Source organism: Ips typographus, linkage group LG2, assembly GCF_016097725.1.
Source record: "Ips typographus isolate SLU linkage group LG2, UJ_Ityp_2.0, whole genome shotgun sequence".
NCBI lineage: Eukaryota > Metazoa > Arthropoda > Insecta > Coleoptera > Curculionidae > Ips > Ips typographus.
In genome coordinates, this window is record NC_138423.1 from 5961311 (window position 1) to 5983960 (window position 22650).

The 22650-nt window shown below is 36.0% G+C and overlaps 1 long non-coding RNA gene across 2 annotated transcripts in view; it reads right to left on the bottom strand.

The window, feature by feature from the left end:
* LOC145724813 (uncharacterized) overlaps positions 1-22650 on the bottom strand; it is a 118668-nt gene that overhangs the window by 23796 nt on the left and 72222 nt on the right. Inside the window, exons 1-2 of one of the 2 annotated variants that reach the window (XR_014177090.1) lie at positions 6690-6831; positions 2306-2595 (exon numbers count right to left, since the gene is read on the bottom strand). This is a non-coding gene — a long non-coding RNA (uncharacterized LOC145724813). Of the gene's footprint in view, positions 1-2305; positions 2596-6689; positions 6832-22650 lie in introns of those variants that run through there. The other variant, XR_014177091.1, reaches the window with a different exon arrangement.

The following is a 22650-nucleotide window of genomic DNA, read 5'->3' on the forward strand; positions in this document are numbered from 1 at the left end:
CGTCGAATGAAATCTTGAGGGCCACGTGACGCTATCGTACGGTTAGGAACGTGACGCAAGTTTGTAAAAGTAAATATCAAATAGTGAACGTAAATAGTATTCTAGCAGTCACGTGACCATATTTAAAGTCAAAATGATGTTCTGAAGATCACGTGACTATTTTCAAGCTCCGAATGAAATTTTGAAGGTCATGTGACCTACCTTATCGTTAAAATGGAATCGTTTCAGTCACTTAACCACATTTAAGGTCAAAATGTTGTTCTGAAGAACACGTGACCACTTTTACAATTAAACGGAATTTCTTAGAGTCACGTGATGGTTTTCACCTATCAAATTCATCTACAAAAGTCACGTGACTATTTTCAAGCGTCGAATGAAATCTTGATGGTCACGTGACTCTATCTTACGGTTAGGAAAGGGTGACGCAAGTTTGTAAAAGTAAATAGCAAATAGTGAACGTAAATAGTATTCCAGCAGTCACGTGACCATATTTAAAGTCAAAATGTTGTTCTGAAGATCACGTGACTATTTTCAAGCTCCGAATGAAATTTTGAAGGTCATGTGATCTACCTTATCGTTAAAATGGAATCGTTTCAGTCACTTAACCACATTTAAGGTCAAAATGTTGTTCTGAAGAACACGTGACCACTTTTACAATTAAACGGAATTTCTGAGGGTCACGTGATGGTGGTTTTCACCTATCAAATTCATCTACAAAAGTCACGTGACTATTTTCAAGCGTCGAATGAAATCTTGAGGCTCACGTGACTCTGTCTTAATGTGACGTAAGTTTGTAAAGTAAATAGCAAATAGTGAACATAAATAGTATTCTTGCAGTCACGTGACTATATTTAAGGTCAGAATGTTTTTCTGAAGATCACGTGATAATTTTTAGGTTTGAAAGGTATTTCTGAAAGTTACGGCACTATTGTCAATGTTAAAATAGCATCATTAAGATCGCGTTTCTTTTCTATTTTTTACGATTAAAAGGGGTCCTAAAAAGGTCACGTGATTGTTTTGAATTATCAAAAGATCACGTGACCATTCCCCACTTCTATTTATGCCAGATAGTTTTTAATAGTTCTCAGATAGTTTCTGGCATTACCAGATAATTTCTTGTAATGGTCAGAAAGTATCAACAAAGTTAGTTTCTTCTGACTCTATCTGGAACCTATTTAGGACTAGTAATTTCACATCTGGATAAATTTATTAGGATAATTCCTGTAGAAATTACAGAATTGACCAATAGCAAGGTTTGATTTAACAGTTTCCATATAAACTATCCTTAAAATAAAGTTATTCTAAAGTGAAAGTAGTAGTACAGGCCCTTAGCTACACAAGCATGTTTTTAGAATTTTCTTTCTTTAGAAATTTCTTAATAATTTTTTAATACGTTAATTTAGTAAACTCATATATTTATCAAAGTTTGTTTTTGACTGAAAACTTAGCTAAGTTACAACTAGATACCGCCAATGATTGCTGCGATTTTTAGATTCTGCTACTTAGTCCAAATAATTTTCATTCTTGATCAGTTTTCCTCTAAATATTGTCGTTTTCGAGATACTGACTAGTAAAGATTGGCATTTTTAATATTCAATAGCACATAATTGCAGACAAACAGTTTGCTTGTTCCTATCTTATTGCTTTGAAATCTGTGTGTTTTCAAAATTTCTAAAAAACTCCAAATTTTGAGTATTTTTTTTTTAATAAAATTTAGTTGAAACTTGTTTTTCAAATCATTTTTTCTTTCTAAATACAACCGATGTTCTATCTTAGCTTGACACCCAGTACATAGTATGTTATTAACAATTGCCAGAAACTATGTGGCAATGCCAAAAAGTGATAGTGCCAGAAATTCCGCAAATGCAGAAATGAACTGACAATTGTTAGAAACCATCTGGCATTGCCAGAAAATATTTAAAAATTTATAGGGCCTCTCAGAGTCACAATCAGTTCAGTTCATCAGAATAATTTCATTGAGAACAGACAGGTTTAAAAGAAATAGTAATCCTGTTAAGTCCTGACAGGTATTTGACTCTTACCATTAAAAGTTTGGTTTTTCGAGATGGATGTCAAATATCGCATATTTTTGTTAAGTTGCCAGTACTACCTACTTATGTATTTTAAAAATAAATGTCAATCATATACAGTCAAATTATGTTTAGCAGTCACAAAGACAGCAAAATTTTTGTTTTTTTTTTGAGCGGCTGTATCTTCAAATTGAGTAACTCAATTTTTCATTTTTTATGTATTTACATTGTTACAAAGTTAAAAAAATGTAGAATGAAAACCGACTAATATTTACCAAGCAACATTTATTCAAGTGAAGATAATTTTCCCCGGAATTTACTATTGCAAATTCAGATTCGGACTGGCAAAGGCTTGCGGGGGAGCCGGGGGCCCAGTTATCATTGCCGTCACGGGCTCCGCTGATTGTGGCCTCTGGAAATGCCGGACACGTCTCCGGCAACTTGGCTTCACTACAGGCCCAACTTCGCAAAGTCGAGTAATATCATAAGAGAATCGGGAGTGCCTTGCCCGGCTTTCATTTGTCTTGCTATTTTCCCCGTTCTGCTCGTTTTCTCCTCGAACTATCTGGAATAGAAATCATAAATTGATTATCTGCCTTCTATTTCAAATCTAATTTGCAATTTCAGCGTAGAAACAGCAACAAAAAAATGCTCATTCCTGTAGACATTATACATAAAATATGTCTTAAATTTGTAGTAGAATCCAAAAAAAGAAACACTATACAGAGTGTTTCATTTAAAATAAGCGAGTTTGATCACCGTTTTAGAAAATACCAGGTGTCCAAGAGCACCCTAGACATGTGGTTTTGATTTTTTTGCGCCTGTACGGTTCATTTAATGGAAAAGCGCTTTAGATAAAAGTTGTAGAGCACATTTCGGCTATCAACTTGTAATTTTTTCAATACCGTAGATTTAACCATTAAGACGAAAAACGGATCTAAAATTCGGAAATTTTAAATTTCGCGCCAAGCGGTCGTTAAGGAAAAAGTTTTATCCGGTCGTGCTACCAACCTTTCAAAATCATAACCAATCGCTGTCAGTCATTCCGTAATCAAAACATTCAAAACAAGTTTATTTAGTAATCATTTTGAGTTACTATCCACATAATGCAAAGAAAATAAAAATAAATCGTGATAAAAACACTTTATCAGTAGCCACAGCCCAAAAATCTGGCAAATTGCGTTTATAACCTCATTCAATGTCTCTACTCAACTTATTTACTTTGTAGCAAAATTCTTTAAGAAAACACTGGTTTTGCTTGCAAATATTTAATGAGGATGACCGAATCACCTATCTCAAGCCTCTTCATAACACTACCAAACGATTTAAAGTGATAAAAACAATGGACTAGGAATGCCTGCAGATGTTTGAAGATAAGTTGCTTTACTATACAGGCACCACAAAAGAGGGCAAATACTTCCGTCAAAAGTGATGCTATTTAGTGACCTATGAGACTGATAGTTTTATTGTATCCTTCTGTTTTGTAGTGTTATCAACACACCATAGTGTTTAAGTGGTTTTATATTGTATGATGTTAATAAAAAGGCATTTTTTATAACTGATTATCAATGTTTTTTCCCTAGTTCTACAGGGTAAAATAAGTACTGATTATTAGCTCTATTAGTTAACTTGAACATCATTCACCTACAAAAAATGTCTACTAACCAAACATAGTTTATTTGCAAGTAATGTGTAACTCGAGTTCACATTTGATTAGTAAAGGTATGTCCTGTGAAATGGTGTATTGAATTAGAAGCAAATTGTTTCTCTTTAGAGATTTTCAATCACTACATTTCACCTACCTTTGCTAATTTGGAACTCCACTATTATCCAAACAAACATTAGGTTAGTAAGACAAAGTTGTTTTTAGCATAGCTTGTATGGTGAAAGGTTCACCCACTCACACTCAATCTGTGAAACAATCACTGTTTATGTGGTAAGACCAGTTTTCTTTGCCACCTATTGTACCTAAGCTTTCCACTTGAAGAAAAAGTACTACCTTACCAGTGTACAAAGTTTTATTTGGAACAATTGAGTGTGTGGAAAAAAGAACACAATTATAATGTTAATATCTAAACCTAGAATAGAACAGCTCATGTAGATAGCTCAATTGAAAAGTTGGTTTTTTGACAATACCTACCCATATACAAAAACTTTTGTCACCTGACTGATAATTTCACTGTTTAAGTCCATATTCTGTTTCTAGAAGAGGTTTCTCAGAGGTTTTATAGCCAGTTTAAGATTATTCACATTTCACAGTCACAGCAAATTTTGAGATTTAAGTCAGATATCAACACTGAATCATTTTAAGTTTTAGTTGCAACACTGATGAAAACCCTCGCTAATGATAGTCCATGAAGTTAAGCACATAGAAGCTAAATCACACCACTTTTGAAGGAAGTATCTGACCCCTTTGTTGTTGTCCCTGTACAGTAGGAAACTTATCTTCAAATATCTGGTTCATTGTCCACTGTTTTCATCACTTTAAATCGTTTAGTAGTGTTATGAAGAGGCTTGAGATAGGTGATTCTGTCATCCTCATTAAATATTTGCAAGCAAAACCAGTGTTTTCTTAAAGAATTTTGCTACAAAGTAAATAAGTTGAGTAGAGACATTGAATGAGGTTATAAACGCAACTTACCAGATTTTTGGGCTGTGGCTACTGATAAAGTATTTTTATCACGATTTATTTTTATTTTCTTCGCATTATGTGGGTAGTAACTTAAAATTATTACTAAATAAACTTGTTTTGAATGTTTTGATTGCAGAATGACTGACAACGATTTGTTATGATTTTGAAAGGTTGGTAGCACGGCCGGATATAAACTTTCCTTGACCGCTTGGCGCGAGATTTAAAATTTCCCAATTTTAGATCCGTTTTTCGTCTTAATGGTTAAACCTGCGGTATTGAAAAAATTACAAGTTGATAGCCGAATATGTGCTCTACAACTTTTATCTAAAGCGTTTTTTCATTAAATGGCGCAAAAAAATCAAAACCGTTTTCCCATGTTAATCTCCTATGTCCAGGGTGCTCTTGGACACCTAGTAATTAAATAAACTACTCATCGACTTCGGTATATTACCAAATTTTCAGAATTATGGTAATTACGGTATTTCCACTCCGTATATAACATGACAGGCGTATTTTTGGATTTCTTTATTGTATCTATAACTTTCAAAAGCAATTTAGACGTTCAAAAAATTCGGTAATGATATTCTAAGCCGAGGGGTAAAAAGTTCCTCTACTTCTTCACTAATTCCCACTATAACATATGTATATGTGTGTATCAAGTTCAAAAATGATACAGAAATTCCATTATTGCCCATAATTTAGCTAATTCCTTGATAATTCACTAAATCTTTTATGTAAAATAGACCAAAAAAAGTAATAATTTGATTTTGCACAAAATATATTCAGGGTTCAGTATTTGCCTTCGAGGTACCATCGAAATGTACTGGTACTGACTTTTTTCTTTTCTTTTAATATTTTTATTATTTTTTTTTTACTAATATAATATAAACAATCTTTATTTCCGAGGAAAACGGCTATCGACCTACTATGATCTTTCTGCAAATGTAACAGAAATAAAGCTTAATATATTTACATGTTAAAAAAAATGTTTTACAAAAAAAAGCTTTAAATTAACAATTAGTCTGGTTTTTAGGTAAAATTATCCAACAGAACAGAGTATATTGGGGAAAGGCATAGCGAGATTGTCTACACCATTTACACATGCAGTTTAGAAAATATCACTTGAATTTTAAAAATATAAGTTGGATTTCAGAATCTATAACTTGTATTTCATTATCGTAAATTTGGTTTTAGAAAACGTAAGTTGTATTTCAGATTCGTCACTTGTATTTCAGAAAAGATCACTTGTATTTTAGAACGCGTTATTTCAATTTCAGATTATTTTGTGTTTCTATGTGGTTATTAGTTTATTGTTTTTTTTTAATATCACTTTAAGCAAAAAAACCCGTCCATCGGGAGTAGTAATTTATATAAAATATACAGGGTGTCCCATAACTATATGACAATCTCTCGGGGACATACAGGGGAGGTCAAAATAATACGATTTGTTCATATAATTAATTTTTTTTAAAATCACTCCTAAGGGAAATATCGAGCCCCAAAGAACTGCCTTCCAATTAACGTTTATTGCCGTAACTTTTGAAACACTTTGTATATTGTAATGATTATTGGGTTTAATGTTTTATCGAAAGATACCTTCTATTTGACATGAAAACCAGGTATCTCGTCTTCGAAAGGCTGGAACTAACTGGACCTAAGACACAATTTGCTTAAACTTTGACAGCTCTCATTATTTTCAGCTGCAAACGCCATTAATGGATACTCTTAACATTTTTATCGAAAAATTGTACTCTTCTTTTATTTCGATAAAATAAACGGTTTTCGAAATAAATCGATTTTTCATTGAACTGCTTAAACCACAATGTTATTAAAAATATTCGTTAAACTATTTACTTTTTTTACTTATTTACTTTTTTTTATTAACTTTTCTTGCTCCACTTTAATTTTCCAAATTACAAATGACCATGTCTAAAATCCAACTGCTCTTTTCTATACTACAAGTGACTAATCTGAAATACAAATTTCAATTTCGAAAGTCAAAGTTATTATTCTAAAATTGAAAGTACCTTTTCTGAAATACAAATGATATTTTTCAAATCCATCTTGTAGCGAGGCAGTGGAGAGCTGGGGGTCGCTTAGGGGTGCGGAATCGTTCGTAGAGGGTTACTCACTTTTAAAAGCTCAGAAAACTAAGGGCTGAACATAAAATAACCTTTATTGTAGCCATAAAAACACGAGTCATCTAATCTCTTAATCATCTTAAATTCTACAACCTAACCTAAGTCTTCTCTCTTGGTTTTCTTGGCGGTCGGCCTCTTCTACCGGCAACCAAGATAATAGGGATGTGGGGATTATTTTCGTTACAGACTCCCCCTTTGCATCACACTACCGTCCTCGGGTGTGGTGCAACTGCAGGTAATAGCCCATGAACAACAGGCACATGTCCTTGGAGTCAGTCGTCGTCGGGATCGTCTGTTCTCCTCGATATCGATATTTTGGCTATCCTTTGCCATTGGGCTGTCACTGGTAGTGGGAAGGTCGTCATCGGTAAGTCCATTTGAGTCATCTACTCGTACATTCCGAGAGGTATCAGGGTCTTCTTCGTTCCGTTGTGGGTCTGTTTCTTCCAACCTGGGATTCTCTGATTGGTCAGTCTTGGTCAATGGTGACAGTCTACGGGGTCTCCCTCGAGAACGCAATGGCCGCTCAGGTTTAGGGTCACCTCCTTCTGGTTCTTTGTAAGGTACCAAATCACTTACATGGTATTTTCCCAACGTAACTTCAGGAGCGTCAAGTGATGAAATGTAGTAAGTGGTACGGGTGACCGTCTTCTGTATCAGGTAAGGCCCGTCACGTTTAGGAGCAAACTTGGCAGTATACTTCTTGTCAGCATTACTTAAAGTGTGCAGAACAACTAAGACTTTGTCTCCTTCGCTGAAGCTGCATGATCGTCTTGTCTCATTTTTATAGCCATTTCTTGTAGCTTGATGTCTTTCCTGCTGGTCACGTGCTTCTTGTAATGTAAGGCTTAAGGTCCGTAGGTATGGTGTAATTTGCGGAACAAAGTTGTCATTTTGGATCACTGCACGTACATCTCGATGTACATCATCTGGTGTTCGCATTTCTCTACCAAAGGTGAGGTAAGCTGGGGTGAAACCAGTGCTTTCACACCGAGCAGTGTTCATGGAGAATCGGACGGCCGGCAGTTTAGTCGCCCACTGGGTGTGGTCCAAGGAGGTAAGCATTGCCAGTTGTGCCTTCAAGTCTCTGTTTTTTCGTTCAACTGGGTTCGCCTCTGGATGGTAAACAGGAATCAGATTTTGTTGGAAACCCAGGCAGAAGGCTACTTGCTGCATCACTGATCCAACAAATTGACTTCCATTATCACTAATGACTCTTCTTGGGACGCCAAATCTGAGTATAACTTCGTCTATGAAGCTTCGGGCAACAGCTTCTGCAGAGGCGACCTTGAGAGGAATTAGCTCCACCCAGCGTGAAGCGATATCTTCAACGACGAAAATCCAGCGGTATCCTTCTTCAGTCTCAGGCAGTGGACCAAAGAGGTCTATTGACATTACCTCAAATCTGCGAGCCATGGCAGGAGTCTGTAGTGCCCCTGCGGGTTTCAGGTTGGTTGGCTTGAAGCGTTGACACACGATGCAATGTCCAACATAATCAGTAATAGTTCTCCTCATACTAGGCCAATAGTACCTTGCTGCTAATCTTTGGTAGGTACGTTCGATTCCTAGGTGTCCGGCAAGTTCAGAGTCATGATATTCCTTGAGTACATCCGGGATTTGTGTCTTTGGTACAACCTGTTGTGGTTCTTCCTCGTCGATCTCTGGGGCGTAGCGGTGCAGAATGCCATTTACCATAATGTAACCACGTTCACACCAAGTTTTAAAGTCAACACCTGGTTCTAAGGCTTCTAGTCCGAGGATAATCTTTTCTAGGTCTGGGTCGGTTAGTTGTTCTCTTCTGATGTCGCTAGCTGCTTTGGTTGGAAAGTCCGTAGACACCATGTTCACTAACTCCGTTTCTTCAGTGTCAGAGAGTGGTGGCCTCGATAGTGTGTCAGCTATGACATTTCTTTTCCCTGGGATGTAGTCAATATGAAGGTTAAATCCTTGCAGGCTAAGGGCCCACCTGGCAAGACGGCCCGTTGGAGTCTTCAGATTCATCAGCCAGCGCAGTGGTTGATGATCGCTTTGAATTTTCACCATAGAGTTTTCGATATAGCCACGGAACTTCTGTACTGCCCAAACAACTGCTAATGCCTCACGTTCCGTGGTACTGTAGTTACGTTCAGCTGATGTGAGTAGTCTGGAAGCATATTCGATAGGTCGTTCGTCCGTGCCCTCCCCCTGGAGCAAACATGCACCAAGAGCGTAGTTGCTTGCGTCTGTCCGGAGTGTGAATGGCAGGTTTGGATTTGCTTGTCGGAGTATTGGGGATGAACTTAACAGCTCCTTAAGTTTCTCAAAAGCACCTTCTTGGCTAGGACCCCACTGCCATTTAGCATTTTTTTTAGTTAAGCATGTGAGAGGCTGTGAGAGCTGTGCAAAGTTCTCAATAAAGCGGCGAAACCACGAGCAGGTCTGCACAAAAGTCAATATCTGTTTAACGTTTCTTGGAGGTGGCATGTTCTTAATGGCAGCTACTTTTTCTTCATCCGGTCGTATTCCTTGTGGGGTGATTAGGTGTCCAAGATATCGCACGGAATCACAGCAAAAAGAGCATTTGGATCGATTAAGTTTAAGTTTAAACTTGTTGAGACGTTGAAACACTGCCTCGAGGTCCCTTAAATGCGTTTCAAAGCTTGGCGATATTACTATTAGATCGTCTAGGTACACCAACATGAAAACCTCAGGAAGTCCTGATCGGAACCGGTCCATCATCCTCTGGAACGTAGCTGGGGCTGTAGTTAAACCAAAGGGCATGCGTGTGTACCTAAACATGCCAAATGGTGTCACAAAAGCCGTTTTATCTCGGTCAGATGGTTTTATCTTGATTTGGTGGTATCCACTTCGTAGGTCCAAAGTACTCATATATCCACTTCTTTTGGCCTCATGGAGAAGATCGTCTATTCTGGGTAAGGCATATCGGTCAGCTCTGGTCACAGCATTAAGCTTTCTATAGTCAACTGTAAGCCTTATACCTCCATCCTTTTTTGGTACCAACACAACAGGTGCTGCATATGGGGACTCGCATTCTTCAATCACTCCAGCTTCAAGTAGTTTGTCGAGTTCACTGCGAAGAAGTTGCTTTTTCTGTTCAGACATGCGGTAAGGTGGAACAGCTATCGGTGTGTCGTCCAATAGAACAATTGAATGCTCTGCATAAGGTGTCGGCTCAGTACTGCTGCCAAATACTGATTTGTTTGTTGCCAGAAAATCATTCAGCTGCTTCTTTTCATCCAATGCAAGTGTGGGAGCCTCAGTGTCGCTTAAAACTGTAGGTGACAGTTCCACATGGTTTACAGAGAGACTAACTGCATTCTCTTCTTCAAACTGGTAGGATTGTTCAGGATTTTCACCAAAATGGTAAGTATTGGTAGGCACATCCAATATAAGATTGGCAGCTTTGATAAAATTTACACCTAGCAGTGTGCGGCTATGTGTGTGTTCAGGAACACCCAAAATATTGATTGTCAAAGGTTTGTTCTGCAGGATAATGGGAATTTCAAACTTGTATCCTGTGACTGTTCTTGCAACACCATCTGCAAGGGTCATGTTAAGGTTGTCTATGACTGTAAATGGAATTCCATCTTGAAGTAACAGTTGAGTCAGCTTTGAACCAGCAATACTAGATTTTGCCCCTGTATCTATGTATGCATAACCAAGATGAGTTGCAATTTTTACTGGAACCAATGGTCGGCTACATGACACATCACTTGAAAATAGACTGCAAAGAAACTCAGTTGTCATGGCAGAAGTGTTATTTAATGTGCGCTGCTTCTCAGAGCATTTTGGGCAATTGCTCCTCACAAAGCCAGGTGCGCCACATCCATAACAGTACACAGAATTTTGGGTTGGCTTGTTTGTGACTGCAGGAGGTCCAGTACTTGCAGCAAAGTCACTTCGGTTGGTCTGTTCAGTCTTCAACATTTTTAATTTTCGGCATTCTTCCTTTAAATGTCCCAGATTCTTACAATAAGAACACCTTTTCTTGTCTTTAAAACCTGTTTCAGTAGGTTTAAGTTCAGCAGGAACAAATGTCTCTTCAGCCAGTCGAGCTTGCTTCAGAAGTTCATTAAATGAAGCAACTGATTCTCTAGGTACTTTCTCCCTGATTTTCCGGTGAAGTAGACCATACACCATGTCTAACTGTACATGTTCAGGTAGTGTGTCTTCAGGTAATTGTGCTAATATAGCACGAGCTTTGCATATAAAAACATCAGTGTTGGTTTTCAAGTCTTGTTCCTGACTAAATAATTCCCTGTAGATACGATAGGGAGGCTTTGTAGGTCCAAATGTGGTTCTCAGTAGGTCTATAGCTTCATTCCAGGTGAATATAGTACCTTTAACACCACGAAACCAAGTAGCAGCAAAGCCATCGAGGAGCATTGGCAAGCCTTTAAGCGCAATGTCATCACTAACTTGTGTACATTCTTTAAAAATTAAAACAGCATCAATAAAAGCATTTACATCCATTTCCTTAGTGCCATCGAACCGTGAACTGCATTTTGAAAAGTTGCCACTGACAACAGCTGGCTGTTGAGCTGTTTGCTGTGGAACCATAGTCAGACGTGCCATCAGTTCTTGGAACTGCTCATTTGTCAATGTTACAGTCATATTTTCAGAGTTGGGCTGTTTTGAACGGAGTAAATAAGGGCTTCTTGCAAAATTTGATGAGTTTTCAGAGGTAACAAGGGAATCCTCCTCTTGTATGGTTGAAAGACTAGAGTTCATATACTTGAATGATGAGATATCATTAAATGAAGCTTAGTGATTGCAGTAGACCCGGTGTTTACGAAATTCGGTGCAAATCACGAGTAAAATGAACAATTTGAATTGTTGGTATTGTCCTACAGGTAGAAGCAACACTCACCTCGAAACAGAGCAATGTGATTGTTCGGCGATTGCAGTGGATCCGTTTTCTTGCATAAACTCGGTGCGAATCACGAAAACTAAAGTTTTTGGGCACTTTAAAAGTTTACATCCCACTACAAGTTGTTTTGATTCCGGCTCGAAAGTTGGGCGCCAGTGTAGCGAGGCAGTGGAGAGCTGGGGGTCGCTTAGGGGTGCGGAATCGTTCGTAGAGGGTTACTCACTTTTAAAAGCTCAGAAAACTAAGGGCTGAACATAAAATAACCTTTATTGTAGCCATAAAAACACGAGTCATCTAATCTCTTAATCATCTTAAATTCTACAACCTAACCTAAGTCTTCTCTCTTGGTTTTCTTGGCGGTCGGCCTCTTCTACCGGCAACCAAGATAATAGGGATGTGGGGATTATTTTCGTTACAATCTTATGATTTCTAAAATTCAACTGACGCTTTCTAAACTAGATGTGTAAATGGTGTAGTTGGTCTTGTGAGGGAGAGGAGGTTTATTATTGTCCAGTTGTGAGGGTTGCCTTTCCATTTTGCCTCTAGTTTTGTTAATCGTTCTGTTATTTTTGTCATTTGTGTCCGTTCGCAGAGTAATTCGTGGGTTATGTAGCGGGTTCTGAGGGTGTTTAATCTTGGTTATTAGTCTAAGTGCAATTTGTTCTGTAGTTTGTATGTGTTTTTTTGTTTTGCTGGTCGCATTAACTCTTAGTATGTGTCCGTAATCGAGTAGAGGTCTGCAAATAAATTTGTATATTTTAGTTGCAGTTTTTGTACTTATACCTCTGTTCTTGTACGTAAGAGCTTTGAAATGTTTAGTTCGTTTAATAATTTCAGTTCTCACGTTTTGTGCATGTTTTTGGTCAAGTGTTAGTATTTTATTTCTGGTCTTGGTGTAGTTACGTTACCGTCTGTTGTTATTGTGGGAGAGTTGTCTTTTATTTTGTGATTTGGTAAGAGTAGTTGGTTTTTCGTGGGGTTTGGTGTTAATCTCCATTTGTAGAACCATGCGGTCGTGTTGTCTGTTAATGTCTGAAGCTCCCTTACAGCTTTTGCCATGAACTATGAGTGCAGTATCGTCAGCATATTGTAGAATGTAGTCAGGTTTGCTTATGTAGTTTTTGCCAAGTTGATTGGTTGGTTGTATATGTCATGGCAGTAGATATTGTAGAGGAAGGGTGATAAAGGCGACCCTTGTGGTAGTCCTTGTTCAGGATTAAAAGGAAAGGAAAGGGTGTTGGTTATACGTATTTCTAGTTGCCAGTTGTTTTCCAGTGAGTTTCTAATAATGTGGATTAAGTATTTAGGTGTGTTCATTCAGTTTGTGTAGTTTGTATAGTAGTCCTTTATGCCATACGCTGTCAAATGCTTTATTGATGTCCATAAAGAGACATGCTGATTTCTTGTTTTCAAGATGCGTAGTTTGAATGTTGTTAGTTAGTATGAACAAGGGGTGAATAATATAATAAATAATAATTTTTCCGAAAATGTTCGTTATCACATTTTTATTATAGTTTTCCTAACAATTTCAAGTATGTTTCATGTATCTTAACCTACATTTATATTAAACCTTTGTTGAGATATTGTGTTAGAAAAGTGACATTTTCACATTTTGGAGTGCCATGGCTCTTAATCAGAAATATACCTGGTTTATACAGCAAATTAAAATAATAATATAAAATAGAATAAAATAAGAATTTGTGTTTGGTTCACACACACTTTCAATTTGACCCATCAATGGAGAAAGATCACAAATTACCTATAATCATAATCAACGAAGCTAAAACCATTAAAATCAACAAATAATACGTATATGACATCTACTAGCAGCAAAATAAAATAAAAATTGAATTCTGACATTTTGTAAAACTTCTTCACGTTACAAATTTGATTTCTTCAGTTTTAACAGAGTAATTTCCTAAATTCCTTGTTAATTCCTTTAATTCCCATTATTCCTGGCTAATTCATTACTAATTCCTGAAGATTGTACACTAAAATTCCCCTGCGAAGCATATGGCTTAATAAACCAAAAAAAATATGAAAACCAAAAAAAGGGATTGTATTTATTTTAATCGAAACCATTGATGTGTTTTGAAGCATAAAAACGGACGAAACAAACCCAGTGAATCAGATAAATACCCGTCGTTATTACAATCAGACGACCTCAGATCAGGCGACAGTCTTAACAGTCGACTGATCTGATCCTCCCCTGAAACCGTTCGCGGGCTTATTACCCTCTTTTCTTTAGGGATTAATATTTGTACAATTCTACGACACCGTGTAATCTGTTCCATTAGGATTGTGTCATCGTCATTATTGAAAACCAAAACAGAAAAGTGATTCCGTTCGCGTTCGTATCACTGTCCCCTACATATGGTAAAATGAGAATTTGATACACGCTGGCAGCTGGTTCAATATCAACAACTTTACCAACCTAAAAAAAGTAATAGGCAATTACGTATGTTATGGTTAGATTTCAATGGTTATTGAGTTATTAAATTACGTTTCACGTGTAAGGTTTCGAATTTCTTCTAGGCGAAATTTTAGCTTTAAAAGTTATGTTCTAAAATTCGATTTATGCAGTACAAACCATCGTTTTTGCTCGTTATACTTACTGCTATTTTAGTAACTAGATAAGGTTTATACTTCCAAATTAACAATTAAACTAAATTTGCATTAAAATCAAATTAATATTCATAAAATTAAAGCTACACCTTTGTATATCACATGCTATACTTAAAATTTACTCTAAACCTTAATTTTAACCTGAAAAGTGACTAACTTTCAACTTTGGGTGAAATTCGGGCTAATTCGTGAACTCTTCGTCATTTTTCGTTGTGACAAAATGTGAAATGTTATTTGTTTTTTCCTTTATTCTCTGTTTATCGGTCTTACTTCATATCTCCAATTTCTTTTCCATCGTTTGTTCAAGGATTCATTCCAACTAGTGTGGTAACCACAGCCAAAGAAAATTTCATCCATTGTTTAGTATTTTTAATTTTAAAAATGATTATTTTATAGCTGAACTTTTCCATGAATGAAATCATGAATATTTTGCCCTCTTTAGGTTAGAATATGTCATCATCTATGTCATTTAGATTAGCATATCTTGAAAATTATAAACCACATTAATTTTCATTTAATGTTACATGTAATTTAATTTGTTAATTTGGAGGTATAAACCGGGCATTACATTACTGTAGCAAGTATTATTTACGTTAAGTGATTATTGGAAACTTATTCAAAGAAATTCTTAATTAAGTTATAACGTTATTTACGTGGTTCTGCTGTAAATTTTGAATTTTTCTTATGGTAGTAAATTATCTTTTTATTGCAGGTAAGAAGGAAGTACAAAAGGCAAAGTTGGAAGGTAAACGTTTTTCTTTTAACCTTAGTAATGGTTGCTGAATTTAAATGTGTAAACCTATTTCTTACGATTTTAATTGAGCACTAACTGAAATATAAGCCAAAATGCAATGTTCTGCTGCCAACTGTCAATGAGGATGACAATCAAAAGAATTATTTTGTTTACGTTCAAAATTAGCTGTAATTGGTCGATTTTATATCGCACGCTGAAAATTGCCTGTCATTGGTCCATTTCATATCTAACAATTGATGTCCATGTCAGTTCAGCCGGGAGTAATTGTCTACTTATCAGTTCTCTAAACTGTTAAGAAATTAACTAATATCCGTGTAGGAGTAGAAAAATAACTTATTTTAAATTCATGGAATTTTTAAATCAAGTAATGTTCTAGTCCCATAAAAATGTTCAGGTTTGAAGCGTTTTTTGGTCTAAAACAACAGTGTAATGAGGGCGAAGATTAATAGGTAAACCATGTTTTTAATAGAATGTTAATTTAGGATTTAAAGAGGAAGATTAGGTTAGGTTAGGTTAGATTAGATTATTGATACAAGTTTTAAAAGAAACTAGCAAAATGGATTTTCTAACGGTATATGAACTTTGATTGGTTGGTCATACTATTGCTACTATTGCTTCTGCAGAATTGATTTAAATTACTAGAAACATCTAGGGCCATTTTAAAAGTGCCAGAGACCTATAAATGCTACTGACAACCTTTTTAAAAATTACCAGATTCTTTCACAAGTGTCTTAAACCGTTCCAGACTTATTTTAAATTTTCAGAGGCTTCTAAGACCGTTTTGAATGTGCCAAAATTCTCTAAATGCTACTGAAAAGTTGGTCAAAAGTTCCAGAGCCTTCTACATCTGTCTTAAACCTTCCTAGAACTGTTTTAAATTGTCAGAGGCCTCTAGGATCATTTTGAAAGTTCCATTAAAGCAATTGAGTACCTTCTAAAAATTACAAGTGTCTTAAAACTTCCCAGACTTGTTTTACATTGTCAGAGGCTTCTAGAACCATTTTTAATCCACCAGGCTACTGAATATCTTCTAAAAATGCTTGCTGTCTTAGGTTTTCCAAGAATTGTTTTAAATTGCCTCTAGAACCATTTTGGAAGTACCAGAGCTCTGTAAATAATACTGAAAGCCTTCTAAAAATTGCCAGACACTTCTACAAGTGTCTTAAACCTACAGTTCTATGATCATTCCAACTTCTAATTCTTATAAAAACTTCAATGTGGTTTTCACAATCAACCTTATGTTCTTCAAACGTTTCTTGTTTGTCACTGTTTGGTACTAATTATGTTTTTTCTTAATTTACTGTTTTAGTATGCCAGATCTTCTCTCTAACATCTAACCTATTATAATGAGGAAATATTACTTTACATGAGCATGTTCTATTTTTTATTGTCATAACGATCGTTTAGAAAAATCACTGTTAAATTTTCCAATGGTTTTAAACAAAAATCGTATACAAATTTTAAATAGGTTAGGTTAGGTTAGAATATGATAAACTAATATACCCAATTTTTTTGTTTTAAATTTTTCAGATACAACAATTTTAATATCTTATTCATTTAGGTTACATGTCCTAATAATCACAAATATTGAAATAACATTTTATGACAATTTGGTTCGCTTTTGTTGGTTAAAAAGATCATTAACCGCCATTTGCACTGTCGTACGTTTACCAAATGACAGATCTCAAAAAAATAAGATAAAAACATGCAAGCCGTTTTGCTCTATCTCAATCTGATTAGGAGAACACTTGAAACTGAAAGTGTCATTTTTTAAACGTCAATATCTCGAAATTTTTTTGTAGACAGATATAGTTTATGATACATGAAACACATTTGAAATCGATAGGACTATTCAAAAATACAATAATATAAAGGGTGTTCCAATTAAAATAAGCAAGAAGTTGACATTAACTTCCTTGATTAAAAAATGTCAAATTTCTATTAATATTAGATCCTAATAAACTTTTGAGACCCTGGAAGACGTGGAAATGGGAATCAAAGTCAGTGGAGTGTGGATCAACAACATCCGCTATGCTGACGACACGGCCTTAATTGCTGATAACATACACGACCTACAACAACTGGTCAACAAGGTAGGAGAACAGAGCAAATCAATGGGCTTAAATATCAACACCAAAAAAACAAAGTTTATGATTATCTCTAGAAACCTAAATACGTTTGGAAACTCCACCATAACATTTAACGCAAGGTCCATGGAAAGAGTAGATAAATTTAAATACTTGGGCATCTGGCTTTTCAAAGACTGGACATCAGACAAGGATATAAAATGTCGCATTGAACAAGCTCGACAGGCATTCCTAAGTCTTCGAAGAGTGCTTACATGTTCCGATTTTGACCTTAACCTAAGGCTCAGATTCACTAAATGCTACGTTTGGTCGGTGCTTCTCTACGGTATGGAAGGTTGGACATTGAAGGCGGCTGCAATCAACACATTGGAGGCTTTCGAGATGTGGCTGTATCGCAGGATCCTGAAGATACCTTGGACGGCTAGACTAACAAACGAAGAAGTTCTAGGACGAGTCAACAGACAACGTGAACTGTTTGAATCGATTAAGAAAAGGAAAATGGCATACGAAGAAGAAGAAGAATAAACTTTTAATGAACGGTTTGAGTGGCTAACCCTGTATTAAGTTATTACCTAAAACTATCATTTTTACAATCAATGAATATCATATTTAATCACCAATATAGTATACAGGGTGTCCCACGACGAAAGACATCGATTGATATTGGAAAAAGTATAAATAGGAGAGTTTTTAAAATTTGGTAGGATACTGATGTGGGCATGCCCAATCCAACTAAAATATTTTCAAGATGGTTGCACTTCCGTTTATACCGGAAGTCGATCACAACTTTCTTATTTTAAATAGAACACCCTATATATTATTACATATTTGGATTCCTCACAAAATTCTGACCAACTTTTGTATAGAATGCCCTATGCCTATCTCTATCCGTTTTCGAAATATTTGATGTTTTTCCAAAAAAGTGACAGTTGCAACGCTCAACATATTTTTGTACTCTGTCAAAACCGTATTTCATTTTGCAATGAAACTTTGGGTTATTGTAAATAAAGGATCGTTTGATTAAACTGAGGGTTCGTAATGACTCATTTGTAACAGGGTCGTCAAAAAAAAAATGATAAACTTGCCACTAAAAAAAATTAAAAATTTCAAGTTTTTTAAATAGAAACCCACATTTTTTATGACGGAATCATTTTGAGCATTAAAAATTACTATACGTTTCAATTTACTTGCCTATACCTAAATCCAACCCATTTCGTTTTATTTGGGAATAAACATTTTTATTATTAAAACTCCAGATTTCTTGAAAATTTCTCTCTCTAATTACGTGTGGACTTATGTCACACCAGTAGTGTGAATTATGTCTATTGAACATTACATTTTTAGTGAATTTGGCCTCGTCGCTCTAAATAATATTATTCAAAAACAATTCTTCTCCATAGTGACTAGTCAACAAAACTCACTAAAAACCACTCTCTTCGGAAAGTCAACCTCTTTTCAGTGTTGCACTAATTTAAATAAAAAAGGGTGATTTATGTTTCTTCAAGATCCTCTGAATTGACCTTTTGGATATGCCTGATTCTACGGAAACTTGTCTTATTGACGTAGTTGGATTTGCAACAAAATAGCCCAAAATTGCAATTTCTACATTAGTATTATTAAGGATTGGTTTTGTTTTAATAGCTTTTCTCTTCACAGATCCCGTATTCTTAAAATTTTCAATTATTTGCTTGACAGCTTTTGGTGATGGCTTTCGTTTTTCTGGATAACGAGCGGCAAATACCTCACATGTTCTACTCACAACTTCATCACATTCTCCGTAAATAATAAACAGATTTAAGTAATCTTGGTTTGAATAACGTAACCGCGACGGCATATTTGCAGTTGTCAAAACACAAAACTGGTGTTATTAACATGCTCTGCAGGTCTCCAATATCACCGTGTGTCAAAAGCATGACCACCTAGAGTACCAGCTAATTCCAACCATGCAGCCTAATAAAAAAAAGGTTAGTTCTCAAATAAAACTAAATGGGTTGGATTTAGGTATAGGCAAGTAAATTGAAACGTATAGTAATTTTTAATGCTCGAAATGATTCCGTCATAAGAAATGTGGGTTTCTATTTACAAAACTTGAAATTTTTCATTTTTTTAGTGGCAAGTTTATAACCCAAAGTTTCATTGCAAAATGAAATACGGTTTTGACATGACATGACATTTTTGAAGAATTGGTAACATTTTTAAGGAAAGCAAAACGACTGGAGCAATCTAAAACCAATTCCTGGTCATTATTTACAGAAATAAAAATCCGATTACGATAAGAAGTGAAGGAAGGAAAGAAAGAGAGAGAAATGGTAGGAAAAGTTTTGTTTCGGTTATTTGTTCTTTTATCAAGAAAGTAGAGTTAGAAGGGCTTGGGGCGCGCCTATCAAAGTTTGATAAGTTTCGCAGAAGGAATGAAGCGCCTCGGGCTCCGATGGACAGCGGTCATTTTTCTCTCGTTTTCAATCTACGCAGCCCCCGGCGTGCCTTGTTTCCTTTGTTTCCTCAAGGAATTACGACCCGACTATAGACTAGCTGAAAACTGATGGACTGCATGGACGTTCTGGACTCCGAATTCGCTTTTTGCAAACGCTTGATGTATGCTCCCTATTCATTTACCGCGCTTATTGATCGTCCACGGACTTAAATAAACTATAAATCATTGTTCGTTTATTTTTCGTCAAAATTTATAAAAGCTTAACTCACAGAAAAAGTTAAATGTTGTGCTCCGCGGCAAATTTATCGCCGGCTTAATCCTCGACGAAATAATTTTATTTCGCTCCGCTTTTCACTATACGAAAATTGTACGAGAGATTAATGAAGATAATTTTCCAAGTTGCAACGCCTTATATTAAAATTAAGGGAGGTAATAAACTAAGGCAAATAAATTAACTTATATATCTGATTCAATACAGCCGGAGCGCTTTAGAGCTAATTAATTCGGTTTTAATACTCAAATAATAGCGATAAAGTTAAACATTCGTCAGGGAGCTTAATGGATTACTAAATTATTCTCTCAGACTTATCATTTAATTGCTTTTCAAGTTATTAATTCCTCTCAACTTTCACTTCAAATTGTTGAAACCTGTAACAATCATATTACAATTTCATAAGACAAGTTAGAAATATTGGACGATCTAGCCACTTGGCCCTTGGTCCACTGGTACTTTTATTTGTAGCAACAGCATTTCACACAGAGAAATACCTCTTTTTGTAATTGAACACCCTGTACAAATTTGAACAGTTTTTTGACGGTTTTAAGTAGCAGATTGCATTGCTGTTTGTCTATCAAAGTTAGTTTTTAGAAACTTCCGGCATTTCTAAAATAATTCTAGTCTCGGACTTTTTTTGGGAGCTTTTCAGTAGGATTTGGAGAGCAACAAATTATTCTAAATATCTCTAACATATTTAAAAAAATCTGAAAGTTTTTAGAATGCACTTAAAATTAATTTAAAAGTCTCTGGCAGTTTTCAAAAATTCTTTAAAACATTTTGGAATACTCGAAAAAACTTCTGGCAAGTTTTTATTTCAGAATTCAGTAGCCGTATAGCCGTAGTAGTTTTTATAATTTTTGGCAACCTTTCTTTTTTTGTCATCACAAAATGTTCGTTTTCTATGCTTATTACTCACTAGTTTTGAATAGATACTAACATCCATTAGCTACCCGTGAGTAAAGAGTCATTACTCATAACTTTATGAATGCAATGCAATCCTTTATCAGTGCATTTTTGATATTTATAACATTTGGTTATTGTGTATTTCTGACTTAATTTTGGTTTATTTTTAAACATTTTGAACACTTTTTAAATCCAAGAAAATCAGTATAAATAATACCAAACGTATTTAAGAGCCTTATGATTAAAATTTTGACAGTTATGACATTTGGCTGTCAGTTACAGTTTTGACCTAAACCTGGAAACTGCCAAATTCAATCCCATAGTGGTACCAAACAACAAAACATACTTGAAAAATAACGAAATCAGTTTGACTTTAGTTGGATACAATTTATACCTTTATCAGTGCATTTTTGACATTTATAACAATTGGTTGTGTTTTTTTGACTTAATTTTAGTTTATTTTTAAATATGACAACCGTCAAAATTCTCTCCATAAAGCTGTAAAAGCACAAAACACTCTTAAAATCCAGTAAAATCAATATAAACAATGCCAAACGAATTGTACAATTTTATGGTTGAAATTTGGACAGTTATGACATTTGACTGTCAGTTACAGTTTTGACCTAAACCTGGAAACTGTCAAATTCAATCCCATAGAGGTACCAAACAACGAAAATTACTTGAAAAATAACGAAATCAGATTGACATTGGTTGAATGCAATTTATACCTTTATCAGTGCATTTTTGACAAATTATAACATTTGATAGCGTATTTCTGACTGAATTTTAGTCTATTTTTAAATATGACAACTGTCAAAAAGCCTCCCATAAAGCTGTAAAAGCACAAAACACTCTTAAAATCCAGTGAAACCAATATAAACAATGCCAAACGAATTGTACAGTTTTATAGTTGAAATTTTGACAGTTATGACATTTGGCTGTCAGTTACAGTTTTGACCTAAACCTGGAAACTGTCAAATTCAATCCCATAGAGGTACCAAACAACGAAACATACTTGAAAAATAACGAAACCAATTTGTTTGGTTTTCTTTGGTGGAATACATTTTTGACATTTATTACAATTGGTTTTGTGTTTTCAGCTTATTAGAGCTAGGACTCCAGGACGACGACTATTCGCCCACCGTACAGGAGATTCTCAATGTGACACAAAGCTGGTGCGAGAAGGAGTGCCTTAGGGTAAATCCGCTCAAAACAGTAATTATACCCTTTACCAGAAGGAGGAAGTAGGAATTTCTTAAGCCGCCCTCCCTCCCTGGTAAGACAATACCATATGCGGCGCAGGTGAAATATCTGGGAGTCATTCTAGATAAAACACTCACCTGGAACAGACTAGTAAGTAGAGCTAAAATCCTGCTTTGGAAATTGAAAAGCATGTGCGGGAAATCCTGGGGTCTAGCAGCTATACTGGCTTTACACCAGCACAATTATATCTGTGCTGACCTACGGGGCCATAGTCTGGTACGGCAAAAGCCGCCAGAGCATGTCTTCCATCCAAAGACAGGCAAGCCTTTTAATCACGGGGACGTTTAAAACAACGCCCACGTCCGCGTTAGAGTGCCTCCATGACTTACCCCCCCTTCAGCTTCCGCGGAAGAGAGAGGCAAGGATGGCCTCCTACCGGCTCTTCCATATTACCCGTGTCCTGGCCATATACATGGAGCCTTGAGGGCCTCTTGCAGAAATTCTAAATCGCGAGTCCCTTGCTATGCCCTCCGATGTTCTGCCGGGCACGGCTGCCACCGATTTCTGCTACAGGACCCTCGTACCATCGAGAGTGGACTGGGCAGAACGGGCTGATGACCTACTCCGAGCAGATATCTGCTGGTTTACGCTCAAAGTCCTCAAAAGGGACTGGAGCCGGGGCTTTCTGTGCCAA